Raw genomic sequence first — 26,028 nt, 5'->3', positions numbered from 1 at the left:
CTAAAATCGGAGCTCAGATTTTCAGCTCATTTATTTGGGTTATTCTGGAAGGACCATGAAAGAAGAGTCCTGATAACAACTTGGCTATATATACTTTTTAAATGAGCCAGTGGCAAAAAGATTCTTTTGAAATATATATTATTTAAGCCATATATCTCCTCAGCCTGACTGTAACTCACACGTTTATTGTTTATGTTTTATAAAATAATAATGTTCCAGACAGTAGCTAAGTAGCTAAGGACAGTTGCCCTTGGGTCACACATCAGAGTTTATAAGCACAGTGATGGCTAGGGGAGGGAGCTTCAATTTGCTTTACAAACAACGAGATAAAAAGAGATAAAAGAATGAAAATAGCATTCTCAGTTGATCAGTTTGATCACTTTTATAGATTGCTTGTCAGAGGGGGAAAAACAACACAGATATCACTTCAAGTTTTCAAAAGATTAGCGATGGACTAAATTCTTCCCTAAACCTCTTCTTACCATTATGCCTCAATTATTTGACTTTTCTGTTAGTAAATGCCAATCACTCCCAGGTGTCCTTCATTATCAAGTCAAAGCATTTTCCTTCCCCAACCTCAGACTGCAGCATTTCCCAAGGCTTACTGATGGTTTTAAAAGGAACCAAACTTTCCAGATAAGATATTTTTTACTTTGAAAATTCTTTTAAGAACAGCATGCTGTAAGTGTGTGAGGTTAATTCTCTCTCCATCACGTTCAGATAAAGTTAGGTAGGTTTTTCTGCTATAATCAGAAGAACTTTCTGTTACAGTAACACTTTCTGATTATAATCCAGCATCTGCCTTTTGGCAAAATAAAGAGAAAAAAAAATGTGAACCTCAATGCTGCAAGTCAAAACTATTGCATGTTAAAAAATGCAAAGATGATCTCTGAGTGATTCATGCTAAAATAATTTATCCATCAAATTAACTAAATTTGCTCATTTCAGATGGACATCAACACTGATACTGTTTTTTAGTTCAATGTGTATGTTTAGTTCTGCATATATGCAACTCAAATTCAAAATACTGTAAAACAGACAGTAAGAGCTACTGTTCAGCATTTTTATTTAGAAATTACCAAATTCAAGGTAAATATTTGCACATCAATGCAAGCTAATCAGGCATCCTTATCAAGTGGTAAAGCTGGTGCTTTACTCAAAGTTTAACATGGAATGGTTAAAGGCAAGGACAACTTTCAGGTGCCCTTATCAACATATTAGCCCCAATTGCATTTTCCAAATATGTTATCAAAATGGTAATTCTGTGCTTTCCTTTCTGTAGCTAGACTAGGTTTCATAAAGGTAGAATTATTACTATAAATATATTGGGGGGAAACTATTTCAATTACTGGGAGAATATGTAACTCCAAGTCTATTTATTTCAATTTATTCAACTGTCTTGATATATTCGTGCACAGAAGTTTATAAAGAATGAATAAATTCACCTTGAAATTGTACCAATTGACTTTGGCTGAGCTAGACTGTGAGAGGAATCAGAGTCCTTTTTTGAAATAAGCCTTGACAATGCTGATCAAAACAAAGAGGCTATTCATTTATTAAACTGACAGCTTGAACCCAGGCTTCAAGCTTATGGGATGATGGGGCCTGGGGTGTTAGTCATGGCCTGGGGTGCTGGCCTCTACCAGATACATCTTCGCTACTCACACACTCAGAGCCTATATCTGATGGTGTGACATTTCCTAGGGCATTGGCAGCTGTTCAGATGTCAAGCAGCTGGTGTGAGAACTGTCATCCACTCCAGGTTGTTATTCCATGAGTGACATGTTAGCCCAGAGAATTTTTTCATAAAACCACCTTGGTTTCCCTTTAGTTACTTACAATCTTTTAACAATTTCAGCAGAGAAATGTGGATAACAACTCTATTAAAGCAAAATTGGGCATGCAATGGTCACACCAGACAATAGTGGTTATTATTACAAGGTTGTGAAATATGGGTTAAGGAATTTGTTACTAATATTAGTCAATGTACCAAATTTTGTAAACAAATCATTTATCTTGTGATACTGAATTCAACTTTCTATTTACTTATTCAATAGGTAAAACATTGTAATGCAATTCTGAATACTCTCAGAATGCTACATAAACCAGAATTATCTTGGGTATGGCAATGGGAGTGGCTTGAGTACATAGAAATATCACCATCCGTTTGTATGTGAGGATCCAAAAGCTGCACAATCATATGGAATGGAGCAAACCATGATCAACACAGCACATTTAAATTTTCAGCCATCTCCAGCATTATTTTGGCTTTTTAAGTATATTCAGCAACATGTCAAAGCATTCTTTTGTAGAACACGGACTGCTGCATATTAAACCAAAAAGTTTCTTCTTTCTAAGAACATTCTGTCATAAAAATCAATACTAATAAAGACAAATTCTTGAACCAGTATAAAGTGGTGTTAGAATCTGATCATTTAGAGAAAGAGAAAAATTTCTTTAAAAAAAAAAAAAGTCTGAAAAGAATGGGGCTGAATAGGAGTAAGATTGTATGAAATCTTTAAATGAGGAGAGCAAACTACAATACTAGTCACAACTAGAAGCTGGGTATTCCCAAAGCCTCTAATGAATCTTGGGTTTCCTCAAAAGACAAGTTTACTCAGGTTTATTCAGGATGGAAAAAACAAATCTATGAATTTTAAAGTCATTTCAGTAAAATGAGAGCAATGTGGCCTGATAAAAATAATGCTGGCAATACAGCTAATTTTTCATTCTTTCATTTTCTGCTAAACATTTGTGTATGCTTATTCCACACAGAAGTATTCATCATCATATCGTTCAGTTTATTGTTTATCCTTTTTTTCTTGATCCATTTCCAAAAATCTGTAACATTATTACAAATCTCTTTCAGGGCATCCTTCCCCCACTGTCAGCCCACATAATTTAGATATGGCTGAATAAACCCCAACATCAAGGTAGCAGGCATATGAACTGTGGCTTCTGCCAGCCACTGCCCTGCATACCCTTTAAAGTAGCAAATGGCTTCAATTGGGCCTATCAAATTCATTCTCAAAATTCCAACTTGAATTGATGAGGAAAAGTTTCAAAGCAGTAAGTCAGTCCCCTTATTGGACTATTGAGAGAACATCTCTGAAAATTGGATAATTACAGAAGAAAAAATGAAGAGAGCTATGCAAAGAGCCTAGTGACATCCACTGAGGTCCTGAATTTATTCTTACCTGAAAATACAACCCACACATCTTTCAGTTACATAAGCAAATAAATTTCCTGTCATTAGCCAATTTGCAATGGCTTTGTTATCTGTACCTGGACAAATGTTTATCTACTTAGGTTCAAATTTTTATTAAGTCTCCTTTTACATGTCCTTATACAAATTTGTGTTTGGAAAGGAAAGAATATAAGTAAAATAGATTTCTGTGAATTTTTGACAGATAGCCTTCACCTATATTTTTGGCCTATGCTTTGATGGAAAAATATACTTAATCAACAAATGGTTGTTGAATAACTGACCAACCATATGAGGAAAAAAAAATAGACACATATAATACACCATTCACAAAAATTAACTTAAAATTAATCAAAATCTTAAAAGCAGCCAGGGACAAATGATTGGGTATCTTCAAAGTACTGAAACCTAGACTAAAATTGACTTATCAGTAGAAAAAAAAAAAAGCCAAAAGAAAAAAAATGGAATGCTAATCTTCAAAATTCTGAAGAATGAAACAAAACAAAACCCTGCTTATCTAGAATTCTATATCTAACAAGAATGTCTATGGAGAAAGAAGGGAAAATAAAGATATTTTAGACAGAAAATGAAAGAGAAGGAAAGTAAAAATAATGAGATAAAATAAAATAAAATATAAAGGAAAACTGGGGAGAATTCATTACCTTCAGGCTTGTATTAAGGTTATTCGGGGCAGAGTTTGTTTATGCAGAAGAACAATGATCACAGAAGGAAGCTAGAATGAAGGAAAATAAGAAAAGTAATAATAAGTAAATATGCACAGAAATTAACTCAAAATGGATCACATATCTAAATGCAAAATACAAAAATAGAAAACTTCTAGAAGATTATAATAGAGGAGAAAATCTAGATGACCATAGGTATAAATACAACATCAGAGACATGATCCATGAAAGAAATAACTGTTAAGCTGGACTTCATTAAAATGAAAAGTTATGCTCTGCAAAAGATAATATCAAGAGAATGATAAGATAAGCCACAGACTAGGAGAAAATATTTACAAAAGACACAACCTGATAAGGACTATTACCAAAATATACAAAGAATTCTTAAAACTCAACAATAAGAAAACAAACAACCTGATTTAAAAAATGGGCTAGTGACATAGAGACCACTTCACCAAAGAAGATATCCAGATGGCTCAAAGCATATGAAAATATATTCCATTATGATAAATGAGTATCATTTGTTTTAAATCACAGATTTAAAAACAATAGGTTAGCCCTACAGGCCTATTAAAATAGCCAAAATCTGAAACACTGACAGCACCAAATGCCAGTGAGAAAGTGGAGCAACAGGGCTCTGATTCACTACTGGTGAAGACGAAAAATGGCATAGCCACTTTAGAAGATAGTTGAGTAAGGTTTCTTAAAAAAACTAAACATATTCTTACCACAAAATCCAGCAATCATACTCCTTGGTATTTACCAAAAGGAGGTGAAAATTTAATGTTGAAGACTTATGTCTATAGAAAAACATGCACATGGACGTTTATAGTAGCTTTATTCATATTGCCCCAACTTAGAAGCAATCAAGATATCCCGTAGTTGGTGAATAGATGAACTATGTGAACTATGGTACATCCAGACAACGAAATATTATTCAGTACTAAAAAGAAAAAAAAGCAGCTATCAAACCAAAAATAAATACACATGAAGGAATCTTAAATGCATATTACTAACAGAAAGAAGCCAATCTGAAAAGGCTATATAGTACATAGTTCCAACCATATGATATTCTAGAAAAGGTAAAACTATGAAGGCAATAAAAGAAAAAACCCTGGCTGTCAGGAGGGATGAATAGGCAGAGCTCAGAGGATTATCAGGGCAATGAAAATACTCTGTATGATACCATAATGATGGATACATGCCAATACGTGCTTATCCAAACCCACAGAATGAACATCAAGAATGAATCAAAATGTAAACTATGGATGTGGGGTAATCATGCTGTGTCAGTATAGGTCCATCCACTATTACAAATGTACCACTCTGGTGGAGGGTGCTGATAAAGGAGGATGTGCCATGTGTCATGGTGTACATAGGAAATCTCTGCACTTTCCTGTCAATTTTGCTGTGAACCTAAACGGGCTTGGAAAAATTTATCTTAAATAAATAAATAAATAAATAAATAAATAAATAAATGTGTGTGTGTTTAAAAAATAAGCATACACAAAAACAAGTTATGATATCATAGGAAAATGACCATCATATTGTGCCACTGAACACAGAATCCTGGTCATCTAGAAATCTATCACCCTGATTCATCATTTTTCTTAGATTTCAAAGATTATTTCAGTGACATTCATTCTTGTACCTGTATCTCTCTCTTTCCTTATCTACACACACACACACACACACACATATATTTTAGGGATGACAAAATGGTCTAAAATTGCCAGCGTTAACTACATCATCAGCCTATACAAAAGTAAAATACATAAGCACATGCATAAAGTACAGAACAAATTCACTAAAATTTTTGAGATTTTAATTTTATGTAAAGTAAAATATACAAAGAATATTCTCAGATAAAATACACACACATATATCTGCATGTAATTATTTGTATGTATAAATATATAGGCATATATGCATTCTTATGCATGTTGATATACATATATTTTTCTTAATTTCATAGATATCTTAATATCTTGACTCTTTTAACACTACTTTTTCCTTGAATGTTATTACTGTTTGCTTAAGTATGGCAAATGTTGCTTAGTTTTTTCTTGGTTTTATTTGTATTTGTTGGATTCTTTGTCATTTTGAATTTTTACTACTAATCACACTAAAAATAATTTTCTGGATTTTTTCAAGTTCTATTATTCTCATTCTCAGATTTTGCTCCTACTGTGTATTGAATTACAGTCCTTTAGAATGAATATATGTATGTGTGTATATAGATAGATATTTGCTATCTATCTATCTACCCATCCATCTGCCCATCCACTCATGGAGATGAATAGGGAGAGAAACAGAGAGGGTGCCATAGCTAACTTTTAGCTTTGAATTTAGGGTTTGGAGCTTCTGTCTTCATCCTTTTTAAAATATATTCTGGATACTTCTGCATGTTCCCTTTGGAGACTTTCTGGAAAAACAAAACCTTTAAACGTTTGCTTCTACTTTAAGTCAAAAGATTTAGGTTTTTTGTTTTTTTTTGTTTGTTTGTTTGTTTTTTTGTTTTTTGTTTTGTTTTGTTTTGTTTTGTTGTTTTGTTTTAGAAGAAAAGGAATGATACTAGGTTGAGGAAGACTGGGAAGAAGACTTGAGGTAGAGTCCCCTAGTCCACTGTGATGTTCAAGGTTATACAGCAATGCCTGCTAAGCAAAAATAAATTACCATATTAGAAACAATGGTTTTGAAACCATGAAGTATGCACAACAGGAAATATTTACATTAACAAAGTGTTTATTTTTCGTAAACTATAATATTACCATAAGTCAGGACATTACAATGTATTTGGAATTTTCCCATTTTTTCTAAAACTTAAATCAAGTTCTTGTTTGCTTCTGTCAAAAGCAATAATCTTGTCCCCATCTACTCCCATATTTTAAATTCATTCATCCTATATTTTACCATCTTCTTCTCAATCTGTTATTTCAGAGTCTGTGAGGAATTCTTTTAGTTCTAAACAAGGAAAGTGGTCATTTCTCATAATTTGTTTTCTTAGATCCAGCAAATTGTAAATGTTAAATGAGTATTTTTTTAAATAATTAGATCATGTGGAATCAGGCAAAAGCTTAGTATTTTCTCTCTCCCTTTTAAGAAATTTTCTTAGTTTTTCAAAATTTATATCAGGATCCGTGTAAATATCTTGCCTCATATCACAATGAAAACAACTAGGAAAAACAATTTCTTTTATGTGCCCTTACAAAGTCCTCCTTAGTGATAGAGCAGCAACAATTCTGTGGAAAGAATGTGATTTCTAAACAATATTTCATGTACTTTAACAGAGATTCTCAGTTATGAAATACAAAGTTTTATGCACATTCCCAGAGGAAAAAGGGCTGTGAAAATTCTCTTTATTATTTATTACCACCAGTTGACTTGTTTTGATTCTGGTTATTGAAAATACTATGTTTTCTGTTTACCACTTCTAAACACTTCCCTATTTTCCCTTCTGTTCATTCTGGGGTTGGGGTCTTTTTGTTTTTGTTTCTGTTATTTTGTTTTTGTTATTTCAGAAATAAGAAACAAGGATTTGAATTTATTTTGTAATAAATAAATTTCTACGGTTCTATCTTCATCTTCCTCTTACTCTCAAGAGAGAACAAAAATCTCCAAGTCTTCAAACATGGAGCTTTTTATTTCATATTGGTGATTGTTACTTTCCCCTCCCTCATCAGCAAAATTGCTGATCAAGTGTCAAGTTCCATTTCAAAGGCTTAACAGCACATCTTGTCAGTTTTTACAGCTCTGGAAAATGTCCCCAATTTACTTTAATTGTCTTCTCTCAGGTGGCAGCAATCAAATGACAGTGATATGGGAAGTATTTCCTATTAGAGCAATGAGTTTAGATTCTCCAGCCTTCTCAGTCATACATTCCATATACAAGTGATAATGAATAACCTGACAATTAAATAGACACCATTTTTGAGCTGCTATATAAACAGCAGGGCATAGTCTTATTACTTAATTACCAGAATACCAACTGATATAAAAAAGCCAGCATTTTCTTCTAATGTGTGGACTCCAGAAGAGTCTCTTTGGAATTGATTCCTTTATCTACTTACTTAGATTAAAGCCTGCCACTGTGAAATGAAAAAACACACTTCTTATACTTAACCTGTCAACATGTTCCCTTTCCCCTTCCTAAAACTACAGACATTAATTAATTATCCATTTCGAACTTTTAACTAAAGATGAAAAAAAAAGTTTCATAGTTGGTGGTCATTTTGAAAAAGGAAGAAAGTAGTTTCTTGCTTTAAATTATATTTTCTTCATTTGCACTAAATTTGTTCCCCCTTTGAATTCAGGACAATCAGCCATAAGTAGAGTACCAATAAAGAATTGTTTTTTAACAATTTAATAATTTCAAAGAGGTAATTAATTATGTAAATGTGGTAATTAATTATGTCAATGTTCAAATTAACTTTTGTAAGAGAGATATTTTGTTTGATACCCTTATTGCTATCTGGTGGATGGCTGAATGTTGCAGAACTAGTAAACAATTTCTTACATATATGATCACTGTTAGATTTCTTCAGACTCATTATTAACTTTACCTTTTGTTAGAATTGTAAATTACAGAAGAGATCTGTTTTCTTTTTGGCAAGGGGAGGGGCAGAGGGAGAGAATCTTAGGCAGACTCCCTGCTGAACATAAAGCCTGAGGCAAGGCTTGATCTCAGGACCCTGAGATCATGACCTCAGCCAAAATCAAGAGTTGGATGTTTAACTGACTGAGGTACCCAGAAGCCCATGTTCTGTCTTCTTTAGTCACCGATAGAGTTTCAATTTTTAATAAGAAAGGAATATTCAATTTCATGCCCAGGACTTTGTTGTCAACAATTAAATATTTCATCCAAACAAAACAAATTTCCAAAAGTGATTTCTTTTTACTGAGAAACAATAGTTATAGACATTATTACTATAAAGAATTGGGCATATCATATCAAATTTCCTCATCTGTAATTATGTGTACTAAAAATCCAACAAAAAATGGTTAACTGTAACTGAGCCACCAAATAGCTCTTTAAATAAGTACAAAATCTCATGAGAAATTTAGTTTTATTAGGAAATACCTAGATCTGATGCAATGCTAATTTTATTCTATATCACTAATTGTTTTTCTTTGAAAATAATATATAAAATTTTATTTGAAATGGCATGTAACTAATTTTATTCATCTTGTAAGAAAGTTCATTCCATATCAGTCTTTGGTTGGTCTTAAAGGTCTTTAGGATGTTTCATAAAAGTTATGATATAGTGATATCAATAAACTATTTGAACTATCAAAGAAAGACTTGCAAAATAAATATATCCTATAAGATATAAAACAAACAGTTCCATTGATTTATCTACTGAAATGACCAGTTGTTTTCATGGAGGGAAATGGCATGGATCCAGCCTAAATGTGTAACTAGACAATTGGATTCATACAAATGTATTTTCAAAGATAATTATCTCCATATGTAGATTGATAACATATATGATCAATTGTACCTCACATCCCTCAGGTTCTCTACATGAGGCTATTGAAGTTACTTTATAAACTAAATTTACCCATCAAATTAAACAACTCGCCTGTAAAACTACTTTTCTTTTTACAACTTTTGTTGTTTTAATACATCTATTTAATAAGCAAATGATCTTGACATTAAGAAGACAATTTCATGTTGTAATTGGGCTTTTGAGATTTTAAAAGCTAAGTTCTACCCAGTTTAAGTCTATTGTATGATGAAAATTTTCGCTCATTTAAAGGAGAATATAAGTACGCTGTGCCAGGAAAGTCTGTGTTTATATTGTACAAGTAAGTGCATATGTAAGTGTACATTTCACATATCCATATCCTTGCAGATAGTAGCAAAAATCTATAGATCTATTTGACCTAATGGACTCATACTATTAATATACATGTACATAAAATCTTTATATAGGTGGTATATTCTTGTTTCTCTGAGCATATTTGTTCATTGATACATACTTTAAAATTCTGGGCTCATCATTGCAATATTTGTGATATCAAGCTGCAGAAACAGCTTATGATTTTAGGTTATATTTTTCTTTGAGAGAGGGATATATAATAAACCATCTAAAAAAGTCCCAAATGTTAAAATATAAAATGGAGTAAAGTGAGCAATGAAGAAAATTGTTTATCAAATGGCATAATTATTTACTAATTATTCACTTTACGCCTTCAAAATATGGTACAGTGTTTGTGTTTGTAATAGCTTTCATTTTTCATATGAAAGCATATCCATAAATATTTGTCTAAGTAAAGACCTGCTCTGTGTACAAATGATTGTTGAAACTGAGTGCTTGGAAAGTAGATCTTCAATGTTTTCACTGAGAAATAATGAAAACATATTTGATAAATAATTCATTTAACACCTGCTGTGCATAATAATCACTCATAATGTCGGAGTTCTTTCTGAAATAGTTATCCAAATAAGCTGTCCTTTGCAGTGTTGTTCCAGTGAGGAGACTCAAAAGTTTGTGATATTTCAGTAAGGATGTTGTTTAGGAATTAATACAGTGAAATTGTTCCCTGAAGCTTTCTGTAAATGATTTTATCTTAAATGTGAAATGTTTGGTCAAGGTTTAAAGAAGAATTTTTCTGAAAGGGATAGCATTATATAAGTCCTAAGTCAAGCTACACTCTTTAATTTTTTTTAAGTATCAATGTAGCACATTAAACATATAATATGTTTTTAAACAGATGTGAAAGAATGTATAATTATTATATGTCCATGCTTCCCAGTGTTTCTTCCTGAAGGCATCAACTAAGAACTTGCTACAAATGCAAATATTTAGTCCCTAGCCCAGACTGCCTATTGTATCAGAAACTCTGAGGGTGGGACCCAGCCATCCAAGTTTTAACAAACCCTGCAGAAGATTCTAGTGCTTGCTCAACTTTGAGAATTCCTACTTATGCTATAAGGGTGCCATCTGAAGGCAAAGGTTCCTACTTTATTAAGTATGTCATAAATGTTTAGCAGATCTTAAGAGTAAGAATTTATGAAACCAATAAAATATATCAATATTTTTACTGAGTGTGAAAAAATATTTTGCACTTTTTACTTTCAATTTATACTTAAATAATTTTCATATAAGCGGACTCTAAGTCTTTTTTCACCATTTCAGGTACTTTAGAAGTTCATATTTAATATGCTATAGCTTCAGAATATACACTTTGAGAAGGTTTCTAGAAGGTATAAGTATGAAACACTTTCATAGTACAAAAAGAACACCGTTTTATTCTTTTCTGTGCATTCAAGGTGCTGAATATGTAATATAAGTCTAATATAATCATAATCATTATATTGGTAAAAGGATCTCAGCCTTTAAGATTTACGGTACCACGTAGTTTTAATACACAGATGAAAGATTCCTACACAGAAAGCAATGAGCTTTTCAGGTGAAATAAAAGTGAGATGAAAATTTAGGAAAATAACAAATTCAAATAAATCTGAGCTTTAAAAAAGATATCCTCCTTTTTTTTTTTCTGATCCTTGATGTTGGAAAGTACTTATGAGTTTACAGTCTCTAAATTTGTCCAACCATTCACTTTTTTGAAATTATTTCTTTCCACTTGAAAATGCTTTTCTATACCCTAACATCTAATAAAAATAAACTAATAAAATAACTTAGAAATCTCTTCTTTAACAATAGATATGCTCAAGAAATGTGATAAATAAATTAAAAAGGCTACCTTACCCATCACCAAGTCTGGGGTGTACTGGTAGAGTAGAGATAGTATTAAGATGAATCTTGTACTTATGACAGCTCTCTGGGGCATAAATATATTGACTTGGTAGTTACTAGCAACAAATGGTAATGAAAATCACAGAATGATTGAGATTTAAGGACAGTAGAGATAGTAGTCAGAAAGCCTAAGACAAAATTTAGGTGTTACTAAATCAGTAAAATGTAAAAAAAATAATAACATAATCAGAAAAATTATATTAAAGGTGATTGAGTTTATTGCATAAATTATGGTTTTATTACTATAAGAATGACATAAAGAAACAAATAGCTAAAAAAAACAAAGGAGAGTCTCCAAAAGTAAAGATAACATAAACAGATATTTGAGAAAATGGAGAGAGAAATGTTGAACAGAAACTAAGTAAGGACTGTTATTTTTATGCAGGAGATCACTTTGGGATTTTATAAACAAAAAAATAGAGAAAATCAGTTTAATAGCATCAGGGAGCCTCACTGACACAAAAATGGGGTCTGAATGTATGATGATGTAATATTTAAAAGGCTGATTATTGTGGTCCGAACTTCTTGGAAATATTTTACCAGTAAGTCCAATATGCGTTCTTTTTTTTTTTTTTGATTTTTTTTTTTGATTTTTTTTTTTTTCCCAATATGCGTTCTAATGTTTATTGGACTTAATAGCCAAATAGTTCAAATATGATTGTTGTATAAAATGCAAGTATAATTTTCCCTAATACAGAAATTTGAGCCAGATATTCCTCTAAAACCATAATTTTAAGATTTTTTAATAACTAGAGGCAACAGATGATTTTACATCTATTTCTTTCAGCAATAAGAAATCTTATTGTTGTAACAATCTTAATTGTTGCTACGAGCAGTTAAACTTTTTCAATTAATTTAGAAAGTACTTTCTTTATTCACCGTCACCGCGGCATAGTCTTAGTTTTCAAATAAGTGTTGGTCGTGAAAGTTAATGAATCCCACACAAAGTTCTGCTGGCAGATGCATTAGAGATGGCCACTTGGAGAAAGACCTGGTAAGGAGATATTTATATGCAACTGTGCAATGTAAATTCTGCAACTGACAGAATGTTAAAGTTGAAACCTGTCTTCAGGAATCTAGTCTCCCTGTTGTTGTTGTTGTTGTTTGTTTGTTTGTTTTAGTTAGCTCTGTCTGAAGCAGCAGAGCTAAGAGAACTGCTGCTGTGAATGTTTGTTTCCACAGGACTGCACATCTGATTGACATGTCTTGATTCTAGTAATTTGCCTCCAAGCACTTTGTTGCCACTCATGGAGATAACCTGGACAGAGCTCTGGTTTCTCAGTACAGTTTACCAGCTCCTCCCCTCCCCAAGAATCTATTAGAAGTTTCTGAAGAAGGTGCTGAAACTGAATTGGCTTTTTAAAACTCTTTTTATTATAAAATATCTCACATATAAAAGTAGACAAAAGTATGGAACACAAATTTATCACCAACACCTGTGTAATCACCAACCGACTAAGAAGAAATAGAGCACTGCTAGCAACCTAGAAATCTACCCTTTTATGCCCTGCCAGTAACTACCTACTCCCCACTTCTAAAAAGTAACTAAGTTTCATGGTAATCACTTTATATTTACTTTATATTTTATACCAGTCAATCATAAAACCCTAAAAACAGTTTGGTTTGTTTTTTGAAACGTGTAAATGTTATCATACAGTATATAGTCTTTTATGTCAGGTGTCATACACCAAATCAATAATATATTTTTAAGATTCAGCCGGGTTGTTCAGTGTAGCAGTAGGTCTTTTATTTTAATTGATGTATATTATTTCATTATTTGTATGATAATTCTATTTATCAAAATTTCCTACATAATACTGCTATGAATATTTTTTAAAGATTTATTTATTTATTCATGAGAGAGAGAGAGAGGCAGAGACACAGGCAGAGAGAAAGGCAGGCTCCTCACAGGGAGCTTGATGCAAGACTCCATTCCCGGACCTGGGGTCAGGCCCTGAGCCGAAGGCTGATGCTCAACCGCTGAGCCACCCAGGCATCCCAAATATTTTTGTACATGCCTTTTGCATGTATTCTTCTTTGCTATGTATCTAGGATTATAATTGCTGGGACCAGAGTATGCGTACTTTCATATTTAGGAAAAAGGGCCAAACTAATTCCCCAAATTATTCATATTATCTTCTGTAATATAGATAGCTTCCAGTATTCTACACTATTGTCAACATGGAGATGCAGCCTTTTTAATTGTAACCATTCTGATAGGTACATAGTGGTGTCCCATTATGTTTTAATACACATTTCCATGAATACCAGTAAGGTCAAGAACTTTTCTTAGACTTTTAGTTGATACTTGGGTATCTTATTTAAGCCTCTTGCCCATTTCTCTTGTGTGTCATTTCATCTTTTTCTTAATAATTAGTTGGAGTTTCTTTTTTAAGATTTTATTTATTTATTCATGAGAGACACACACACAGAGAGAGAGAGAGAGAGAGAGGCAGAGATTGGCAGAGAGAAGCAGGCTCCATGCAGGCAGCCTAATGTGGGAATCGATCCTGGGACTCCAAGATCATGTCCTGAGCCAAAGGGAGGCACTCAACCCCTGAGCCACCCAGGCGTCCCAGTTGGAGTTCTTTATACATTCTGAATACCAGTCCTTTATCCACTTATGTATTATAAATAAATTCTCCCACTCTGTGAATTCCTTTTTTTATTCTTTTAATGTCATTTTTTGAAAATTAGTTCTTGAATTTAAGGTTGTCCAATTACCAGTATTTCTCTTTATGGTTTTCTCTTTGACGTCCTATTTAAGAAATATTGTTCCACTCTATTGTAAAAATATTCTTCTATATTATCTTCTAAAAATTTTGTCTTAATTTCCCACCTAAATTTATAGTTTCCTGAAACTCATTTTTAATATATGGTGTACGGGAGCAGTCAAATTGTACTATTTTCCATTTAGATAATAATCTGTTCCACTATCATTTGCTAAAGGCACTATCATTTCTTACTGCTCTACATTACCATTTATGTTTGAATTGAGTGTTCATATATGTATGTATCTACTAATATGCAATATTTTATGTTCTGATTATCTAGATTTATACAAATAATATGTCTGCTTTACTGCAATGTGATACTAGTCTCGATATCTGGTATAGCAAGTCCTCCTACTTTGCTCTTCTTCAAGGCAAATATGATGGCTATAACAATTTTGCATTTTTGTATCAGTTTTAGTGTAGGCTCAAAATATTCCATAAAATCTCCTTTTGTGGGGGGGCATCTGGGTGGGTCATTCAGTTAGTCTTCTGACTCTTGATCTCAGCTCAGGTCTCAATCTCACTACTGGGAGTTCAAGCCCTATAGTGTGGAGCCTATACACACATGAACACACACACACACACACACACACACATATGCTAAAAAGAAAAAAAAATTCTTTTGGGATTTTCATTGGGATTGCAATGAATCCAAAGGTAAGTTTAGGGAGACTCAGAACAATAGTCAATATTTCACTCCATAAATATGATACACATGTCAATATCCTTACATTTTCTTTAAATTCTCTCTATAATACTTGGTAGTTTCTTCCAGAGAGGTATTGCACTTTGTCTGCTAGATTTATTATTTGATATTTTTATGCTATTTTAAAATATATTGTTTAGAATTTTGCTTTTTATTTGTTGTAGCTATAAAAAATGTAATGGAGTTTTGTACTTTGGTTTGCATTCAAAAATGTTGCTAAAATACTTTATTGATTTTAATACTTTATTTGTATTCTTTGTTTCTATCTACATATTATATATGAATAATGAGGATTTTTTTCCAAGTATAGTCTTTTTTCCTTTTTCTTGTTTTACTGAATGGTTAAGGTCTCCAATAAAATGTTGAAGTCTATTGACAGCAGCTATCTATGTCTTCATGTAAAACTGAATATTTTAAAAATTTCAATATTAAGGGTAATTTTTCCTATGGGATTTTTTTTGTGGCATATAAATTTATTAGAAAACCAAAATTTAAAGGAATGTCCTCAGTCTAAAATTTTTAAAGTTATGATAAACACTGAAAGCTACCAAGCCCTCTCTTTTATAACATTTTTGAGGGGTTCCTTGTGTTACTGTCACATTAAATTAATTGACCTTCCAATGTTCAACTCACTTTTATATTCCTGGAATAAAACCAACCTGGTTATGATACATTATCCTTTTTACATATTGCTGAATTAAGTTTGCATATACATATATGTATAAATATATATATAACTTTTATTTATTTATTTTATTTTTTATTTTTACTTATTTGAGAGATGCTCTATTTCAGAACTCCAGGATGATGACCTGAGCTGAAGGCAGATGCTTAATTGACTGAGCCATTCAGGTGTCTCAAGTTTGCTAATATTTTAATTGAGATTTGGAACTCTACTGTTTAAGATAGGCATAGAATTGTCCTTTCTTGAAGAATTCTATCCTCATAATATGAGTTCAGAAAAATTTGTTCTGTTCTTTTTTTTGTTTTCATAGATTTTTAAAATTTTCTGGAAGTTTTTGTGCAAGACTAAATGATCAATTGCTTAAATATTTGGAAACACATACCAAAAAAGGCATCCAGACCTAGATTTTTATTTTCTATTGCTTTGTGATGTTTTTCTCAAATTATTTATTATTTTTGTAGAAAGGCTTTTCATTAGGGATCAAATTTAGTTAGCACTCACAAAATTATTCAAACTTTAATTTTCCTGTATCTGTACTTTCCTATACTGTCATTTTAAAAATTGTTCATTGAACCCTATTATCTTTTTATTATCTCTAAGATTTTTTTAATTAAAACTTTATTTTCGTAAAGCAGTTTAAAGTTCACAATAAAACTGAGGGGAAGAAACAGATTTTTCATATACCCTCTGTCCCCATACCTTCATTATCAACATCCCCCACCAGAGTAGTACATTTGTTACACATAATAATTACCCAAAGTCCATAGTTTACATTAGCCCTGGCTCTAGGTGGTGTTTTATGTTCTATGGGCTTAAACAAATGTATGACTGAATCTATCATTATAGTACCATTTGGAGTATTTTTCTGCCTTGAAAATGCTCTGTCCTCCACTATTATTCATTCCTAAATCCCAAAAGGCATCATTAAAATCATTTAATAAAGTTAGTATTCATTTAGACAGTCCTACTTATTTGTCCCTTCCTGATATTCTTTGCCTTCTTGTAATTTCTTGTTCTCATCAAGTTTCTCTTAAAGAACTCCTTTAGTATTTCATATTTTGACTCTTCAACCCTTCCTAGAGGAAGATACAGAGAGGGTTGAGAAGTCAAACTATGAAATCTATGTTAAAAAAGTGCCAATGAAAGAAAAAAATATATTTTAAAAATATTCACAATTAATACAGTAGTTTCACTTTCTGCTATGTGTTTTCTAATGCCACCACACAAATTTCCAATTCTTGATGGACCTTGAGTGGTCATCCCACAAATTTAACTAATTTTAATACTGTCTATCTGGAGTTAAGATCAAATCCCACGGGTTAAGGGCTCAGTCCTACAAGATTGCTCCACTTCAGATGCCAATCACAAATCCATGTTGTCGGGATCCCTGGGTGGCGCAGCGGTTTGGCGCCTGCCTTTGGCCCGGGGCGCAATCCTGGAGACCCGGGATCGAATCCCACGTCGGGCTCCCTGCATGGAGCCTCCCTCTGTCTCAGAGTGTGTGACTATCATTAAAAAAAAAAAAAAAAAAAAAAAAGTCCAGGTTGTTACCTGTGCTTCTGACTGCTTACACACTGGAGGTTCCTAAGACCACTTCTTGGGTTTGATTATTTTGCTTGAATGGTCCAGAGAACTCAGCAAACAGTTTTATGATAAATCTCTATATTATACACTCAAAAGACAATTTGTGAAAAGATGACTTTCAAAATACTTTTTTTAAAGATTTATTTTTATTTATTTATTTATTTATTTATTTATAATAGACAGAGAGAGAGAGAGAGGCAGAGACACAGGCAGAGGGAGAAGCAGGCTCCATGCAGGGAGCCCGACAGGGAACTCGATCCCGGAACTCCAGGATCGCGCCCTGTGCCAAAGGCAGGCGCTAAACCGCTGAGCCACCCAGGGATCCCTCAAATTTTTTTTTAAAGAGATTTTATTTATTTGAGAGAGAGAGAGAATGAGTGTGAGTGTACCAATGGGGGAGGGGCAAAGGGATAAGGAGAAGCAGACTCCCCACTTAGCAGGGAACCCCCCATGCCGGGCTCCATCACAGGGCTAGGAGATCATGATCTGAGCCACCTGGCAACCCCTCAAAAGATGACATTTACAAATAATTTAAAGGGGCACCTGGGTGGATCAGTCAGTTAGGTGTCTGACTCTTGATTTCAGGTCAGGTCATGATCTCAGTATTGTGGGATGAAGCCCCTCCTCACTCAATGGGGAGTCTATTTAGGATTTCTCTCCCTCTACTTCTCCTTCCCCCTCCTCACTCGCTCTCTCTAAAAATAAATAAATAAACCCTTAAAAAATAATAATAACTTAAAAGTTAAATCACCAATTTTTTTCTCTTCATTTCATTGATAACTCAGTTATTCTACGTATCTAATTTTATTACTATACATGTATATATACTGTGATCTATGAAGAATTTATGATATCTACTTCCTAATGTAAACATATTTCAATGACAGCATAGGTCTGTGTGGATATTTGAATTTTATAAATCGTATATATTTAACTAAATGAAAGAAAAGTAACTATTCAGGAACAACTTTTAAGACAGACAGTCACACTATGCTCTTTTTCTAAAATTACTTTTAAAATTATTTTAATTTTTGCATGTAATAGTCTGTCCTTTATGTTGACTCAATAAAGCCACTGATAGTCCACTGGTAGCCCAATGAGGGACCACAGACAATCTCAGAATTACCTAAAGTTACTAATAAAAATGCAAATTCCATAGGAAGCCCAACCTATACCTATAAACAGCATGAAATCCAGAATCCCCTTTATAAAATGCTCCACAGATGATTGTTTGCACAATAAAGTTTTCAAATTGCCTCAGTAAGACCTAGGGGCTATCTCTTTCATTAATATAACGTATTAACTAATTCTATATAAAGAATGTGATTATTACTATTTGATATTCATGTTAGCAAAAGCAAAATATCAAAAAAAAAAAAAAACCTTTGCTTTAGTCATTAGCCTCATTCTTGGGGTTGTGACCAGTTAAACATGAAGAATACAGAAATAGAGCCTTTTGTTTACTTGTAGAATTAACTCAATGCTTGCTTTGCTCAGTGCTTTGCTGGGGTTGACACAGCAGATTTCCTATATATAAGATAAATAGATAAAAAGATAGATTAGATAGATGATAGATAGATAGATAATTTTTTCACACTGCTCTATTTAAATTTAATGACTTTAAGAAGTCTCTTCTAGAAAATAGCATCATTTCATCACTTGACATTTATTATTATATGAGATAGAAATTTAGACTACTGTATATTTACTTCACCTTAATGAACTTTTAAATAACACTCATGAGAAAATGTACTCACTTTTTGGAACAAGTTCCATTTTATTTTACAAAATGAAAATTTATACTTTCAAAGTAATTCTTTTAACTGGATGATCCACCCTTAATCCATCTTCCTATCCAGTTTATGATTCTCCTATAGCTCAATATATTTTATTACTCAAGGCAATACAGATAAGGAGTGCCCATATCAATCATAGGCAGAGGTACATGAAGCCCATAAAATAATTGAGGAACTAGGGATTACAAATTTAAAGCATATTTCAAAATACAAAGTATTAATACATGAAATATTTTGGTAACAGTTTAGATAACATTTTAAGTATGATATTGATGCAGTGGCTTAATCTACTTAGCCAACTAATTTTCAGTATAGTACAGTGCTTAAATGCTTAGAATTTTAAAGTAAACAAACAAGTGAAATTCTGGTTTTGCACAGTGATAGGGGTAAGTGGCTTACTGTTCAAGGAAACTTTGAAGTTCTGATTTAAAAAGTTGGCATAAAATAGTACCTATTTCCCAGGTGATACTGAGGCCCAGCAGGACATTCATTTCATTTAAGGCAAGAACTTTCCTCCTTTTAACTGTTATATTGCAAGCACCCAGAACATTATCTAGCAAATGGTAGGTATTTGACAAATAATCATTTAATGAATTAAATATGCCAAAATGCAGGACTTAACACTGTGTTTGGCATTAGTAAGATGATAGCTATTATTGTTGTAATGGGTTTCAAGATACTTACAGTCATATATTGTCCATTTAATAAAACCATCTATGTGCTTATTCTCCACACATTTCTAACATGTTTCAAATAGTTAAGCCAGTAACAAAATCTGTGTGTAAATATTTAGGCTAATGTAGAGAAATAATACAAGAATAAATCTTTTCCAACTCATATCTGACCAGAGGCAGTTATAATTTACTTTCAAGAGCCTACTATAATATGAGGTTGAGAACTTTATTAAGCTTTTTGGAAATTTTGAAATTATAAATAAGTATTTAAGAATATGCTTTATATTAATAATACTGCCATGGGGACAAATGTAAAAGGACAAACAAAGCAAAGCTTAATTTTCATATGTATAGTTGCCTTGGACTTGTTTCATAACAGAATGCACAATTTTTTTAAAATGAAAAACTATAATGATACCATGAGTCAAGTTGGCCTTGAAAGGTATTTTTTTAACAGTCACTAGCCAGCACAATTTCTGACCAAGTTCTAAGATTTATACTTCCTCTATGTATACTTTATATGTCTGTTATTACAACACTAATCAGTGGAGGAAGTATTTATTAGCATCCATAGCATAAAAAGATCTCTGTCAAACACACAAAAACAGAACAAAAACAAACAAAACAAAAACAAAAACAAAAACTCCTGAGGAACATCAATATGCGCAGCATATGAAAACCTTAAAGCTTTAGGGAACTAAGAGATAAACTCAGATGTGTATGAATCTAGAAGGCTTACATGAGAGTGATATATTTTGAACTAAAATCTTGAGATTTTCTCTAGCTTTGTGAATTTTCACAATTTTAGTCTACAAGCCTCAGTTTCTTTATCTGTTAAATGGATATTCAAAGGAATGAATAAAATGAAATAATGCAAGCAAGTTGCTTTAGAATATTTTCTAACATAAAATAAGAACTTCCTAAAAGCCATTTTTTTTACTTTTTGTATAAATTCAAAGCAAATTACAATTATATGAAGGTATTTATGATATAGAAATTTAAATTACAGGTGATCATTGAATGGCACAAGGGTTGGAGTACCAACACCTAGCATAGACAGAAATCTACATATGATTTTGACTCCCCCAAAACTTAACTACTAATGGCCTACAGTTGACTACAATCCTTAGCAATACCAAAGTCAAAGCAACATGTACTTGGTATGTTATATGTATTGGGTACTGTATTATTACAATAAGTAAGCCAGAGGAAAAAAACATTATTAAGGAAGTCATAAGGAAGAAAAAAATAAATTTATTATACTGCACTGTATTCATGGAAGAAAAATCCACATAAAAGTGGACCTGTGCAGTTCAAATCCATGTTGTTCAAGAGTCAGCTGTAATGATAAGATCATCATGGAATAAATTTAGCTCATAAAATCTTATACAGTGTATTAGGAAATACAATTATCTTCTAATAATATGTAAACTCATCAATTCCCATAAAAATTGCCAGAAGGCATGTAAAAAGAAAGGCAAAAAGAAGAAAAACTATATGCTGCTCTTGAGAACTCAGTAATTTTCATAAGACTTTTCCTTGTTGATAGCACTTATTTTATTGTGCTAAATAACAAACATTTCTATTCCAGGAAGACATTTAAATAGGAGATATTATTTGATATATTTTATGTGTTAATTTAGTTATTTTGCAATCACCTTTAATTACATAGAATTAAATATGCAAAGATTTTAAGATTGAGGTAAGATTTTAAGATTGAGGTGAGATAGTTTAATTTATTGTCAGATTTTTATTCTCTTTCAAATATTAGTTTAAAAGCCATTCTCATACTCAACTTATTTCTTCTAAAAAATATTCAAGACATTTTTAATTAAACTATACTACTTTATATATGATAGGTCAATTCCTTTCTGTCCTGTGTGAATGGTCACTGCCTATTTAATAAAAGCATTAGAAATAAATGTGGACAGCTTTATTTCTTGGTCTATAATCATTATTAAAGTATTTACTACTAAGTATAAAGATGAGGTTTCTAATATCATCATTCATCAGTCTAAACACTCTTCAAATTGTCATTATCACCTACTTAAAGAGCTCACATTTCCATATAAATATTTACTCAAGGCTAAAGTTGAAATATTTATCACAAATATTATTTAAGAGAGCTTTTCACCTAATTTTACTTTTTTTTCTGCTTAATCTTTGTTCCACTGATCTTCTCAAGACAGGTAACATATATATTGGTTTCTGGTATAGTAGTTTGAGTGAGGAAGACGATAAAAGTCTTTTATGTCTTTGAATGGGAAAAATATCACATCTAGCTTGAATAAGTGAGCAAAATTCCATTCAAATCATAGTCTTTCTCTAATGCACTACCTAGTCAAAGTGTTACACAATTGTAACTCTACCACTATAAAATAAGCCAGAGCAGACCACATGTTATCACAACTCCCTGACATGGCTCTGATATCCTCATCTATGTATTAGCTTTCTACTTTCAAATAGGAATACATTTCTAAGATCCCTGTGAATTTTATTCGACTTTTTGCAAATGACTACATTTCACAAAGAACAGATACATTATATCTTTGTGTCATTCAATATATCTGCCTTATCTTTTCTCAGATCATAGTTTTGTTATCATAGACTTTTATATAATTTTTATTCATTCACCAAAAATATTGCATGTGTTCATCATATTGGAACAGGAGTACAGTGTGGAATCTAAGCATCATTACCAGTAAAGTATGAATAAAAATAAGAATGGATTATTTTTATTTAGTTCACATTTTAAAGAAATATAAGAATGAGTACATAAGAACATGCAAAGACACCAATCAAGAAATATTTTTGGCTTCTACATGTAGAGATTTTAAAGATCTGGGGAATGTATGAATGTGTGTGTCTCTGGTAATGGTAGAGGAAAAGGAATATGTACAATATACAAATTTGCTCAGTACATTAAAGATACTTTGGAAGAGCAGGGAAAATAGATTCTGTGTTGCTGGCGAATCTATATAGTTTTCATCAACAATTTTTTTAGGTACTTATTATGTGCATGGCACTGGTAAATTACCTATTCAACAGTAACCAAGATAAACTATGATTGCCTTCATTGTCCTTCTATTTTGCAACAGGAGGCAAGTAGGAAAAATAAGCTAATAAATAATATAAACTTAGGTATGAGTATTTGTTCTATATGGATATTATTACACATTGAATTTGACAGACAGTAGGAACCATATATGTCTATTGCAAATGTGCTATAGATCACTATATATAAATAGACATTTAACACAGGTTTACAATACATTACCAGTGATTATCAAATTTAATCTGAAACTCAATATTGACAACTTCTCACAACTATTGCATTACATGCAAGATAATTAAAACACTAGCATTATCATAATTATTAATAGTAATAATAGCAACAACACACTAAGTTTTTTTTTCAGGCCTAAAGAATATTAGGTAAATGTCCACTCTTATTAACATGAACTCTTTTTATATTTTTAAAGATTTATTTATTAGAGAGAGTGAGAGAAAGTATACGAGTGGGGAGAGGGGCAGAGGGAAAAATTTAAATGAATTCCACACTGAGCCTCATATGGGGCTCAGTTTCACAACTGTGATATCATGACCTGAGTCAAAATCAAGAGACAGATGCTTAACTGACTGAGTCCCCCAGGCTTCACAACCTGAACTCTTATTATTATTTGACAAATGTGTTTTATGTATAATAAATTTATTACCTAAGTTAATACTTAAAAAAGCCTTATGAGTCAAATAATGTTATTATTCTTTATATACTAGAAAAGTTATGTTCCATGACCCATTATGAACAAAATTTCTGAGGTAAATGCCTTACTTTTATTATTTTTTCATAACAACTAATAATGGCTATACAGAGGAAGGAAATTATTAAATGTTTTCAGATGTGACTTTCTTTTTTAATTTATTTTTTCAGATATGACTATTTCAAATATATATTAGTTCTTTATAATATATTTCAACAAATTATTAAATCCATATGGGTAAAGATGGTTTCTTTCTTTCTTTCTTTCTTTCTTCTTTCTTTTTTCTTTTTTCTTTCCTTCTTTCTTCTTTCTTTCTTCTTTCTTTTTTAAGAGAGGGAGAGAAAGGGGTCATAGAGGGAGAAAATCTTCAGCAGGCTCCATACCCAGTATAGAGCCCAACATGTGCCTTGATCGCACAACTCTGAGATCATGACCTGAGTCGAAATCAAGAGCTGAATGCGTGACTGACTTAGCCACCTCAATGCCCCTGTCTTATTCACTTTACTTCCATTTAATAACCAGTATAGTTGCTATCACACATAGGTATTTGAAGTGGCTTTACTTTAGCTTTCTAATGTCTCCCTACTTGCCCCTTTCCACTTTCTATAATCACTTTTCAAAGAAACTTCTAATTATGTATAGACAATGGGAGCTAGTTTAATTCCTACCAAAAGAAAAATGAACATAATTGGATTCAGACTCTCCTCCTCAGCATACTGAGGCAATAGATATATGCTTCATATTCAGTCAGTCAGGTATACCCTCTCTTGAAAAATCTTGAGAGAGTCACATATCTTAAGAGTGAAAATTTTAGAGCATGATACACAAGGCATGAAGACATGAGATCACCTTCTCTGTAGCAAGAGACCAAACTTGTGGAGAGTCGACTAGACTTTCTGGAGATTGAGTTCTATCTGCATTTGCTGTCAATTAGTTTCCATCTTTACACCTGAGGATAAGTAAAACAAATTTAGCTGGACTTGTTATGACACATAATTTTATTCAATTAGAGAGGAAACATGAATTAATTGGTAATTCCATCATAGATTCAAGGCTTCAAATGATTATATAATGTGTAAACTTTTTTTTATTATGTTCAAAGTAAGAAATTTTTAATGGTATAAGACAATCTTCTTCCTAACATTATTTAGGATAGAATTACTATATTTATTTCCAAGTACAGTTGTTTAGTGTTTGATTGCCAGACTCCTTTTTGGATTATGGGAACAAAGCAGCAGAAATCAACAAAGGGTATCTTTAAATATGAAGACCAAGACACTGATAGTAGGTCTAATGTCACCATTCTTCAGTATGCACCTAGCTTGAAAAATATTAGAACAATGCAGAAAAGCTATACCCTAAAAAGAGTAGTATCCATCATCAATCTTCTCAAATTCTATATTTGAAAAACTATTATGTTAGTATATTAAGTTGCTTTCTAGTATTTCCCTGATATTACTCTATAACGCTTCCACAGGAATCATTTTACTAATTTTGATTATAGTTTAGTTATGCATTAATCCACTTTTCCTATTCTGTTTCAAAATTTTTGCATTTGAATTCACATTAGACAAGTGCTAAAGCCACAAGAGAATCAATATCTAATATATTTCTGAATGTAGTCCTCAGCATTTTTATCTTGAATTAAAACAACTTGAAGTGTTCACAGTACCAACTTTAATCAAGTGTAACCATAAACTACAAAGAACTGAAAATGAAATGAGTATAAGATATTTCACACTCCAAGCAGTCAGACGATAATAAGTTTCCACCTGTTAACATATTAATAACAGTGTTAAAGAGCACAATGTGCCTGAGGTATTACAAGTCTGTGCAATTTTACACTTGTTGAAGAAAAATGGTTTGCTTGTTAGTAACTAGTTAGAGTATCAAAGCAGAGTAAAATCCATAGGGAAACTAGTTGTGTAATAAGGAAAAGGGGAAATCTTCATTCCTTGAGTCATTTAAAATAACCCATAAAAAGCACTGTAAAATATAGAAAGAAGGATTGGCCTTAAAGGGTATTAGATGACCTACAGTAATAGATCAGTTCAAACTCTAATGTCTGTGATCAATATGTCATAATTTTGAATGGTGCACTCAGGAAGAAAAGAAACAATGAATACTAATACAAGCCATAGCACAGAGAACGAATAACAGTACTAATGACTGGGGTAATAAGGCTGGGTGGAACATGTGGACAGATTACCCCAATTTAAAAACTGGTTGGTTAAACTACATTTCTAAGATTATTTTACTTTTTTTCCTATAAGTGTTTCCTTCAGTTTGAAAACTTTCAAAGTATTTTAGCACTAAGCTGAAAATCTGAATATGAAAAAATTAAGCAGGCCAAACAGAACATAATATATTTTACCTAAACTTTTTAAAAGAATATTA

At 32.1% G+C, this 26,028-nt stretch overlaps 1 protein-coding gene across 2 annotated transcripts in view; it reads right to left on the bottom strand.

The window, feature by feature from the left end:
• The window catches only part of TENM2 (teneurin transmembrane protein 2), a 3,550,639-nt gene that overhangs the window by 3,068,679 nt on the left and 455,932 nt on the right, over nt 1-26,028 (bottom strand). For both annotated transcript variants that reach the window (XM_041750467.1, XM_041750468.1), the window contains exon 4: nt 3,868-3,938. The gene's annotated coding sequence lies outside the window, so the exon portion shown is untranslated. The remainder of the gene's footprint in view (nt 1-3,867; nt 3,939-26,028) is intronic.

Source organism: Vulpes lagopus, chromosome 3 (assembly GCF_018345385.1).
Source record: "Vulpes lagopus strain Blue_001 chromosome 3, ASM1834538v1, whole genome shotgun sequence".
In the NCBI taxonomy this organism is placed as follows: Eukaryota; Metazoa; Chordata; class Mammalia; order Carnivora; family Canidae; genus Vulpes; species Vulpes lagopus.
Note: the sequence above shows the minus strand (reverse complement) of the source record. Positions and strands in the feature narration are given on the sequence as shown.